Here is an 11827-nt window from a genome sequence, read left to right on the forward strand (position 1 = left end):
CATGTGATTTGATGAATAGGGTAGGAATTGAGTTTTCTTCTTTAGGTACCACACATTAATGATCATTATATATGTCCAAAATGTGAGGCTGAAGAAAACAAAATATGATCAGTGGAACTTTATGGCTAAAAAACATATTTCCTTTATAAACAAAAAAAAGATTTATTATCTATGCAGTGTTCTGCCTGCAGGCCAGAAGAGGGCACAAGACCTCATTATACATGGTTGTAAGCCACCATATGGTGGCTGGGAACTGAACCCAGGACCTCTGGAAGAGCAGTCAGTTTCTTAACCGCTGGACTATCTCTCCAGCCCTGCAAAGCTGCTCTTTTTATTTTTATTAATTTTTATTGAGCTCTACATTTTTCTCGGCTCCCCTCCCTGCTTCTCCCCTCCCCTTCAACCCTCTCCCAAGGTCCCCATGCTTCCAATTTACTCGGGATATCTTGCTTTTTTCTACTTCCCATGTTGAATAGATCAATGTATGTCTCTCTTAGGGTTTTCATTGCTGTCTAGGTTCTCTGAGATTGTGATTTGTACACTGTTTTTTTTTTGCTTTCTGTTTAAAAACCACTTATGAGTGAGTAATATGATAATTGTCTCTCAGGGTCTGAATTACCTCACTCAATATGATGTTTTCTAGCTTCATCCATTTGTCTTCAAATCTCAAGATGTCATTATTTTTTTCTGCTATGTAGTACTCCATTGTGTAAATGTACCATATTTTTCTTATCCATTCTTCGGTTGAGGGACATTTAGGTTGTTTCCAGGTTCTGATTATGACAAACAATGTTGCTATGAACATGCTTTGATATGAGCATCCTTTGGATATATACCCAAAAGTGGTATTGCTGGGTTTTGAGGAAAATTTTTTTCCTAATTTTCTGAGAAATTGTGATACTGATATCCAAAGAGGTTATAGCAGCTTGCACACACACCAGTAATGCAGGAGTGTACCCTTTACTTCATATCCTCTCCAGCATAAGTTGTCATCAGTGTTTTTGATCTTGGCCATTCTTACAAATGTAAGAATCTCAGAGTTGTTTTGATTTGCATTTCTCTGATGACTAAAGATGTTGATCACTTCCTTAAGTATCTTTCAGCCTTTTTATATTCCTTTGTTGAGATTTCTCTGTTTGGGTCTGTACTCCATTTTTTATTGGATTATTTATTCTTTTGATGACCAATGTCTTTAGTTGTTTGTATATTTTTGAGATCAGGCCTCTGTCTTGTTATGGGGTTTGTGAAGATTTTTTTCCCATTCTATAGGCTTTTGTTTGTCTTGTTGACCATGTCCTTTGCTTTTCAGTTTCAGGAGGTCCCATTTATTAATTGTTTCTCTAAGTGTCTGTGCTACTGAGGTTATATTTTGGAAATGGTCTCCTGTGCCAATGCATTCAAGTGTACTTCCCACTTTCTTTTCTATGAGGCTCAGTGTGGTTGGTTTTATGTTGAGGTCTGTGATCCATTTGGTCTTGAGTTTTGTTCACGGTGACAAATAGGAATCTGTTTTCATTCTTCTACATGTTGATATCCAGTTATGCCAGTACCATTTATTGAATATGCTTTCTTTTTCCATTTGATATTTTTTGCTTCTTTGCCAAAAATCAGGAGTTCAAAGGTGTGTGGATATAGTAATAAGTGCGGCAGGGCTGCGTCCCCAGCACCCCGGCCGCCTGGCTAGCTTATTCCCGAAATAACAACACACAAACTGTATTCATTAAAACACTGCTTGGCCCATTTCTATCTAGCCTCTTCTAGGCTAATTCTAACATATTTAGCCCATTTCTTATCATCTATGTAGCACCGCTAGGTGCGTTTACTGGGAAGATTCTAGCCTACATCCATCCTGGGTCGGAGCTTCATCGTGTATGCCCAGGAGAGCGAAGCAGTGTCTCTGCTCCAGAGAGCAGAGCTGTCGAGTCTGAGCTCACTTCCTCTTCCTCCCAGCATCCTGTTCTGTTTACTCCTCCCACCTATGTTTTAACCTATCAGGGCCAAGAAGTTTCTTTATTGCTTAACCAATGAAATCAACAGATTGATATATGACACTCCCGCATCATGTGGATTAATATCCGGGTCTTTGATTTGGTTCCATTGGTCCTCCTGTCTGTTTATATGCTGATACCAGACTGTCTTCAGTACTGTAGCTCTGTAGTAGAGTTTGAAGTCAGGGATGGTAATGCCTCCAGAAGATACTTTGTTGTATAGGATTGTTTTGACTATCCTGGGTTTTTTGCTATTCTTATGAAGTTGAGTACCTTTCTTTTGAGGTCTGTGTATTATTTTGCTGGTGTTTTAATGGGCATTGAATTGAATCTGCAAATTGCTTTTGGTAAGATTGCAATTTTTACTATGTTAATTCTACCTACCCAAGAGCATGGGAGATCTTTCCACTTTCTGGTGTCTTCTTCAGTTTTTTTCTTCAAAGATTTAAAGTTCTTGTCATACAGGTCTTTCACTTGTTTGGTTAGAGTTTCTCCAAGATATTTTATGCTATTTGTGGCTATTGTGAAGGGTGATGGTTCTCTGATTTCTTTCTCAGCCCATTTATCATTTGTGCACAGGAGGGCTACTCATTTTCTGAATTAATCTTGTATCCTGCTGCATTACTGAAAGTGTTTATGAGTTGGAGAAGTTCCTTGATAGAATTTTTGGGGTCACTTATGTAAACTATCATATCGTCAGCAAATAATGAGAGTTTGACTTCTTCTTTTCTGGTTTGTATCCCCTTAATCTCCTTTTGTTGTCTTATTGCTCTAGCTAGGACCTCAAGAACTATATTAAATAGATATGGAGAGAGTGGACAATTTTGTCTTGTTCCTAATTTCAGTGGTATCACTTTGGGTTTCTCTCCATTTAGTTTGATGTTGGCTGTTGGCTTGCTGTATATTGCCTTTATATGTTTAGGTAGAAAACATTTCTTTTAAGTGTGAGTAGGCAAATGCTATAAATATATAAGTCATTTGCATAGAGTTCTCAAGAGATGTTGTTGTTGATGATAATGAACTATATATGTGTTTAATTCACACATATGCACATACACGCACACACACATGGTTGAGTATGAATGAGAATCAGAACTTCCCCTGGAATTATGTTTCAAATGAAAGTCTATAACTTCGAATTTTCACAGCTAGGTCTCTATAAGAGAGTTCATTTCAACCTCCTGTCTTTTCTATGATCTTCAACTCAGGCCTCATAGCTTAGAAAACTGAAGAACAGAGATTAGGCACATAACCAATATTATACACTGAGTTATTGAGTATGCTCAGTTATGTTTGAATTACTGCTGCACAATTTAATTCAATGCTTAATCCACATTTTTTTAAAAACCATTTTCTGCACATGTCAAACCATATTTTCCATGTAATGTTGCCAGTCCTAAATCCATAGTAAAATACTTAATCCCATTTCATTATTGTTCACATGTTGGCACCCACTACAACACTAAAGATAATATTAAATTTAACATAATTAGTATGTGAAAGCAAATAAGACTAAAATAATATAATAGACTTTTTATCTATCAAAACCTTCTGGTCCATCTAACATCTTTCCACATATCACACCCTTGCCAATTCTAATGCATAAACCAGTTTCTTCTACTTTCTACTTCTTAATAGCTAGATTGACAAATATCCATATTACTTGAAAGGAATAAAACATACTATACAACCATCAAAGACTCAGGGAACATCAAAGAAGAGTGGGAGGAAAGAATTTAAGAAGTGGGTAACTTCAAAGGCCCACTCCCAGCTGAGTAGCTATTGGCAGTTGATAGACACTGAGGAAAGGGTGGATAGTCACTTTTCTTTGGGGATGTGGCCACTGGCAAATTGTTCATGCCCCAATGGATTGTCCCACTCTTATTTACACATAGTCAGCACTAACTAGACTCTAAGGAATAATAATAATAGATAATAATAATAAATTAACAATACCAATAATCAGGGCACAAAGTAGGGACAGATGAGTTCGTGGGTTCCAGGAATAGTTAAAGGGTCTCTGCTTCTGCAGTATTGGAATTGTAGGCAGCTACTGTGCCTACCCTCACAATTTGGCAGCAAGAGCTTTATCCTATGAGCCATCTCTCTAGTCTGAGGAACAATTTATTGATCAACTTGTTTTTTAAAGCAGCATGAAAATTTTCTCCTAAGTTTCGTGAGTTTTCAGTTATTGGACCATATAACCCAGTAACTTAAATTGTACACAAAGAGAAAATAGTTATTTTTAATCTAGAACATGATTGTACCTGTACCACAAGGACCCAGATGAAGTACTATGAGAGGACACTAAAGAAAAAAAAAAACAGAAATGAAAGAAGGTTCAACTCAAAAGAAGAAATTCAAGGTAAGGAATGGGAGGATTTTTTTTCCTGGTTTTTTTTTTTTTTTTTTTTTTTTTTTTTTTTTTTTTTTTTTTTTTTTTNTTTTTTTTTTTTTTTTTTTTTTTTTTTTTTTTTTTTTTTTTTTTTTTGAGACAGGGTTTTTCTGTAGCTTTGGAGCTTGTCCTGAAAGTATCTCTTGTAGACTAGTCTCACCTCGAATTTACAGAGATCCGTCTGCCTCTGCCTCCTGAGTGTTGGGATTAAAGGCACGTGTCACCACCACCTGGCTTGAAAAAAAAATTAATATTAGATACTTTTCAGGAACTCCTCTCATTTTTATATGATGTTCTCATTGTTAGGGTTAAAATTAAGTGGGGTAAAAGGTATTTTTTCCTCTAATGAATAGTCCTGAATAATTTAAGAAATTTTTTTTTGGTAAATCAGTTGATTGCTTGCAGTATGATTTTAGTGGTCACATAGGTTTTCTACAATACCCTGCATTCATAAGTATGTCTTCCCAATTATTCTTGAAAATACCCCTCTCTGTGCTCTTTGGAAGCACATATACTAAAACTGCAATGATAGAAAAATATTAGCATGACTCCTGCACAATGATGGCATGCAAATTCATGATGTGCCTTATACATATCATATTTTATCTTGTTATTTGTATTTTTAAATAAATGAATAGATGAACAAATACACAAAAACTTTGCCACTACGTTCAACTGAACTGTCATACCTGCCAGAAGAGGTATGTCAATTTTCTTCAATAGGTTGATACTGGGTATATCAACCACTCCAGGACAGGCCTCATATTCACGAGTAATTGAACAGCATATAAAGGACCCCAGAGTGTTTTGGTGTGTGTGCTTTTATTTGACTGTAATTATTGGGATTTGGGGAGAAGTGTGTTGTTTTATTGTGTTTTCTTGGCTTAGGGGATTTTGTCGCTATATTGGATATTTGTTTGTATTTTGAGAAAGAACTTAAAGTTGGATAGGTAGCAATAGGGGGAGGATCTAACTACTAAGAGGACATGGAGGAGGTTAGGAATATGACCAAAATATATTTAAATTTAGAATTGTTTTAAATAATAAAAAATACTCCGCTCTTTTCACACATTTAATGACCCATTCAGGGTATTCACCGTATTTTTTTCCAGCAGCCAATTAATCAGAGAGTCTACTCCCAAGTTCATCCCTTGTCACTGTTGCCAGAGTGACCCTTTTGAGGGACATATTGTAACATGTAATTCTAGTGCTCAGGATCTTTCCTCAACCCCCTCAGGATCTTTTAATGGCTCCCCATGTCTCCAATAAAACATCCAAACCTTTTCTGTGTTTTTCTTTTTAAATTAAAATTTTTATACAATATATTCTGATCACAATTATCCCTCTTCCTATTCCTCCCACCTTCCTACACAGCCAACTCTATGTTCTTTCTCCTTTTTTTAAGAGAATAAACACCTAAACTTTTTAACCTTCTTTTTCAAATCCTCCAATGCTCCATTGATGCAATTAATCCTTTCTGCTATAAACTTTTTCATTTATATATGTATACTCTATGAAATTCTTAAATATCCAATTCCTTCATTCATGATAGAAAAACTGTGTATTCCCAATCTTCAGATCTGGAATCTACACCGAAGTCTATATAAAAAAAATTAATGAATTTGCTAACAAGAAGTATGACAAACAATAAGTGGTTCAATTCATGATACTTGAATCTTGGTAGCAAGTTATTGTATAAACTTTCATCTAAAGACACAATGCAAATTAAATGTGTATGAATAATAGCCTAATCTGAAAGAGTTGATTGGTGAATCAAGAGCTGTAAATATACATTTGCCTCAAAACATCATGAAATAGTTTCTTTAAAAAGATTGTGAAACTCAAAGAAATTTCTCTAGTACATTCCGTTCAGAGACAAAGAAGAAACATTGGAAAACACTTAACTCTTTGAGTGTATTTGTTCTACTTTTTTCCATTATTTCTCCTAGAGGCTGTTCCCTTTTAATTTTGTTAGCTCAAGCATTCTGAACCTGAAAAATCTCAAAACCAAAGTGATCCATAATCTAAAATGTTCTTAGTGTCAGCATAATGTCACAGGTGAAAAATGTCACCCTTCACCTCATGTGATTAGCTTCATACACAGCTTTGGTAACTATAAATATTGCATAAAATGTCCTTCAGACTAAGTCATTAAGACATACATAAAACATAAATGAATTTCATGCTGAGGACTCTCACCCTCCAGATATGTATACATATGTGTACGTAAATATTCCACCATCCAAATGAAAATACGAAATCTGAAACACTAATATTTCAGATAAAGGATACAATTGCTTTATTCCTCCTAAGAACTTGACTTTTTGAAGAACAGGAGAGATGATTTTAATCATAAATTATGCATGACTTGGTTTCTTGTCAAGAAAAATTTTCAGGAAATAAGTTTAACTGTGTAGAAGCTGAACACATTGGTGCATGCTTCATTGCCTATTTGGTAACTTTAGCCTTATAATGTATTGAGATTCCAAGGCACATTCTCATCAATTTAACAAATTTATATGTGTGCCAGGAATAATGGTTAGAAGGCCCAGAAATAAATGAGATAGCTCTACTTCACAAAAACAGCAGATTCCTACTTGGAAAAACAGATAGACATGACTGTATATTTTACCTTTGGTGACAAGCTATATCATTAATTGGGAGAAGAAAGGTGGGAGATGAAACCATTTTGGAGGGGAAAATAAGTTTTGGCATGCCTACAGAACACTCAGGTGGATAATCTTGGTGTGTACATGGATAATCTGGGGATGAGGAAGAATTCAGGAGTGAAGACGCAGATTATTTATTTATGTTCTTAAACAGTACATTTAGCTAGGTTTAGTGCACATGCCTTTAATTTAATCATTTGTGAGGTAGAGGCAGGTGGATCTCTGTGAATTCAAGGACAGCTTGGTCTACACAGTGAGTTCCAGGACAGTCAAGGCTATATGGAGAGACTTTGTCCGAAAAGTGAATGAATGAATGAATAAACAAAAAATAAATAAATAAAAGACTCCTTTAAAACAAAGGGGTAAACTTATCACTCAAGAGAACAGGTAGACTAGAATGAGACAGGAAGGTGAAGGCAGTTTTCTGGGAGACACCCACAAAAGAGGAAGAAAGAATAACAGGAGCAATAGAAAGAAAAAGGCATATCTAACCGAATACCACTGATTCAACATAAGCATCCAATTTGATTCTACTCTGAAACACATTGATGCAATATTGTAATATTTTCATAATCATAAATCCACAAAAGCAAAAACAACAAGGGAAGTGACAACTAAATCTGAGAAACTGCAGAGTAGGTATCTTCCTGGTAACGAATTTCGCAGCTGCAAGCATTGAGCAAGATTGTTTCTGAAAAACAAAGAAGATGGGGAAAAATGTAGAGGGATGACGGATTTTTATGACTCTTTGTGGAAAGCTTAATCGAAATCAGGAAACCTGTAGGTTGAGTAGTAAATTGATGGTAAACAATTAGAGACATCTTATACTAATTATGGCTTCAATAAATCCAAATGCAAAAGAAATGGAACAAATAAAGGTTGAAGTGTAAAGAGAAGGAATAAAAAAAATGGGTGATGGTACAAAAATAGCTGATACTGGAACATATTTCCTAGCTGTGAGAAAAAACAAAATGTGAAAAAAACACAATAGAGGGAGGAGAAGGTGAAAGATGAATGGTTACCAAGACCTTAGTTGAGAAGATGAGAGAGTACTGTTACCTTATGAAATTGTAAAAGAAATAGAAATGTAGGTCATCTGCTTAAAGTGAAGAAGCTAGAACTGGGAGCATGAGAAAAGAAATGAAGGTTTGGAACAGCTGCTGTGGGAAATGCTAGCAGGAGCCAGCTATGGATGAGAAAAGGATTAAGGATAAGAGTTAAGGGTCCAGCTGAGGTTGAAAAGCATGCATTTGTAGTGGAGCCAATGAGCATGGATATGCAATTTTCCCCAGATAGGTCTTCAGCAGCCTGGGAACAGGAACAGGCAAAGTGGACCAGTGAAGTGAGCCAGAACTGGGCAGGGATTGCCAAAGCTGTGATATGGAAGGTGAAGGAGTCAAAGGAATGGAAAATGCTTGTGAGTGTTGTTGAAATGGAGTCCAGAATTGAGAGGAAGGGAGAAGACAGGATGTGGCTGCTGGCCTGAGAGATTAAGTAAGAGAGAAAGGAATGGAGCTCTAAGGAAAAATAATTTGATTGATCACAAGGCCATTGCTTGATGCTTCAAATATAAATTCAGGTGACCACTACCTCTGTCACCAAACGCTGAACATTTTTGGCTAGTTAGCTGTTGGTTTTCCAGGCCAGTGCAGCGCTAATAAGGTTTACACGACTGCTTTCTACAGTAAGTTATTTGGCGGCAGTGCTCTTTAGTCCAGTTTTCCCATTGTTTTTAAGGTATTTCTTGAAACTAATCTTGGCGAATTCAGCCTGGGTGGGGGAAGGGGCTGAGGCACAATGAGAGGAAGTATGTATTTAATAATTTCCTTTTGTGTATGGCTCTGGGTCTGGCTCTGCCTCAAAGACCCTTTACTGTAAGGAACACAAAGAACATTTGGAAGCTATCAAGTTGCCGAGGGTCCCAAAGTGCAGCCTGCCCTGAAAAGAAATCTCGGCTAATCTCCTTTCCAGGCCTCCTCTAGAGGGCAGCTGCTTCCCTCCTCAGTTTGGGAGCCTGCAGCTTCTCGTCCACATAGCTGTTCACCATGTGTAGGCTGTGATTTTACAACAGTAGAGAGGGGAAGATAGGGTGGAAATGTTTATTGAACAGAAAATTTAAGGCCTGCCAATCTCCAACCCATAGAGGCCCCTTCCAGACCTCTGGATCATATCACAAGGAGAACTTTGTATTGAATCCCGCAAAGCTACGATGGATTCAAACGTATTCGCATTAGTAATAATTACCTTGTCTACCAAAAAGAACATATGCAATTTCTGTGACCCCAAGTTATGGATAAATGCCCCATGGTTCCTGATTCTAGTTCCTTGTTATTAAGTGGTTTAAAATGATAAATGTTTCTGGGGTGGGTGGTGGAGGTTTTAATGATTTTAAGATTCCTAACTTTAGTTTATGGCAACATAGTATTTAATAGCTACACCTTCTGTTTTCAGGAACAATTTATGCCACAGAAGCTGCAGCATAATTGGGGTTTGTCACATGGGTCCCATTCTTCTTCAGTGTTGGAAAACAAGAATTTACCAGAACTCTGCAAACAAATAGATTATCTGGCTAATGTTTCCTACTTGTCAAATGACCACCCCCCACACACAGATATTAATACACCATTTCTCACTAGAAAACTCTGCTCTGATTTTATGCCCCAAAGCATAAAATTTCTGAATGCCTCTCCCCATTTTTAGCCATAAATTTTGTAATTTGATCATATTTATATAATTACAAAATAAGTACAAGGCAAGGTTTTCAAAGGGAACAATCGTTAGAATTCTGCAAAACAGCTGTTCAAGAAATAAGCACTCTAAGTTCAATTTGTTCGTTTTTTCTTGGGGATGCAAAGAGCTGATTTTGATAGTAATATGTGAGTTTTGTTGACAGAAGTATGAGGGGGTACATTTTAGGAGAATGGACCTATTATAGAATATATATTGTCTAGGCATTTTAGAGAATCTATAATTTAAATGTCAGAAGTGTGACTATAAGTCTACATTAAAGTGGTGCTAAGTCCACTTTTTTTGATTTTTGTTTTTTGTTTTTGTTTTTGTTTTTTGAGACAGGGTTTCTCTGTAGCTTTGGAGCCTGTCCTGGAACTAGCTCTTGTAGACCAGGCTGGCCTCAAACTCACAGCCTCTGCCTCCTGAGTGCTGGGATTAAAGGTATGTGCCACCACCACCCAACTGCTATGTCCACTTTTAAACTAAACTATAGCAATCGTATTTAAAACGAAGACCTTTGACTCTCTTAATGGTAAAATTAAACTTCCTGACAAAATGTTCTTTGAAGACTTATTAGACTACTCCACGGAAAGAGATATCAAGCCTGTATATCCATAAGACTTCTGCTTAGTAAGTAGTTTCTTTATTAGTTCAAACTTATATACATCTTTCTAACTTTGCTCTCTCTTTACAGAAGAAACCATATAAAACAGTTTTCATGAAGCATGAATGTAGAATGCATATTCTCCTTTAAGTTTAAGGTACAAGGAAAATATGTGCTTTTATTATTCACCTCCCGCCGTCCCCCTCCCTCCTCCCCGGGAGGGGGATTGGGAGGGAGGGGGACTGTCCACAGCAGCTTTCGTTCCACTTTGGACTCTTACATCCTGTTACTTCTTTCAGGTAAAGTTTGTGACCTTGGCATCTCTTTCCACAGCAGCGCCTTTGGTTTACGAGCTTTCATGCCTCAAAGTGCAGCGCACTAAGAAGAAAAAGGTCTTTGAAAAGGCTGACATAGAGAGGCTCTGGACAATAGAGAGACCCATTCTAAGACGTGGTCATTAAAAAAATTCTCTCTTACCATAAACCAGAACATGCCAGCGGCTAGGAGCGGGGAGGGGGTTGGGGGGGGGAAGAGGGAGAGAAGCTCTCCAGCTGCCCTGTTTAGAATTGTAAAGAAAGAAAGACAACAGTCACTTTGAGATAAATATGTGCATGTCACAGCTTTTGTCAGGCTGACTTGGCAGCTCCAGAAAAGTTAAACAATTTGAATATGTTAGGACGATTACAAGACTACTATATTTCAAAATGTTTATAGGTTAGTTTTGCAGCAAAAAAAAAAAAAAAAAAAAAAAAAAAAAAAAAAAAAGAAAAAAGAAAAGAAGGAAGGAAGGAAGGAAGGAAGGAAGAAAGAAAGAAAGAAAGAAAGAAAGAAAGAAAGAAAGAAAGAAAGAAAGAAAGAAAGAAAGAAAGAACAGCTTCATCTAATGGAACGAGGACATTTGCTGCAAAGGAAGCCAAGAAGTCTGGTTTGCAAGAATATTTGCAATAGGAAAAAGTACCCAAAAGACAGCCCTTGTTGTAGCAAAGCTGGAAACCTTTTCCGGGTGATTTAAAATGCTCTCCAGTGAACCATGGCCAATTTATGATTAAAAGCAGAAATAAAAACTGAAATAAAACTGCAAAGTGTCTTTTTGGTAGAGTTTTCTTTTTCAGAAATCTATAATAGGTCTGATTTATGTCTTATCCAGATCCAATATGCTGGTAAGTCACTGAAATTGCCTTTAAAGAGGCACTTTATTAAGGACTCAAGCCCTAACAATAAGGCCATGGTGAACTAGTATTCACAATAGCTGTCAGTCCAGCGGGCTATTTCAGTACCTCGAAAGTGAAAAAAGAAGCATATCTTCACAATGGGCAACTCACTTCCTAGGCCAAATAGGTACTCCTGAACATGGTATAAAATCTGCAAAGACTATCCTGACCCAAAATGTGTCCCCAGAGGTCTTATTTGTTGATTTCAAATTTTACCATAACAGCCTCTA

General features: G+C 36.8%; 1 non-coding gene across 1 annotated transcript; it reads left to right on the top strand.

Annotated features, from left to right (window-relative positions):
* The first annotated feature begins 4875 nt into the window (after positions 1-4875).
* LOC126492526 (U6 spliceosomal RNA) lies at positions 4876-4979 on the top strand. The gene has a single exon (XR_007589621.1). It is a non-coding gene; the product is annotated as a U6 spliceosomal RNA (small nuclear RNA).
* The last annotated feature ends 6848 nt before the right edge of the window (positions 4980-11827 follow it).

The sequence above is a fragment of the Alexandromys fortis genome, unplaced genomic scaffold (assembly GCF_014885135.2).
Source record: "Alexandromys fortis isolate MF-2015 unplaced genomic scaffold, M_Fortis_MF-2015_v1.1 scaffold_251, whole genome shotgun sequence".
Taxonomy (NCBI): domain Eukaryota; kingdom Metazoa; phylum Chordata; class Mammalia; order Rodentia; family Cricetidae; genus Alexandromys; species Alexandromys fortis.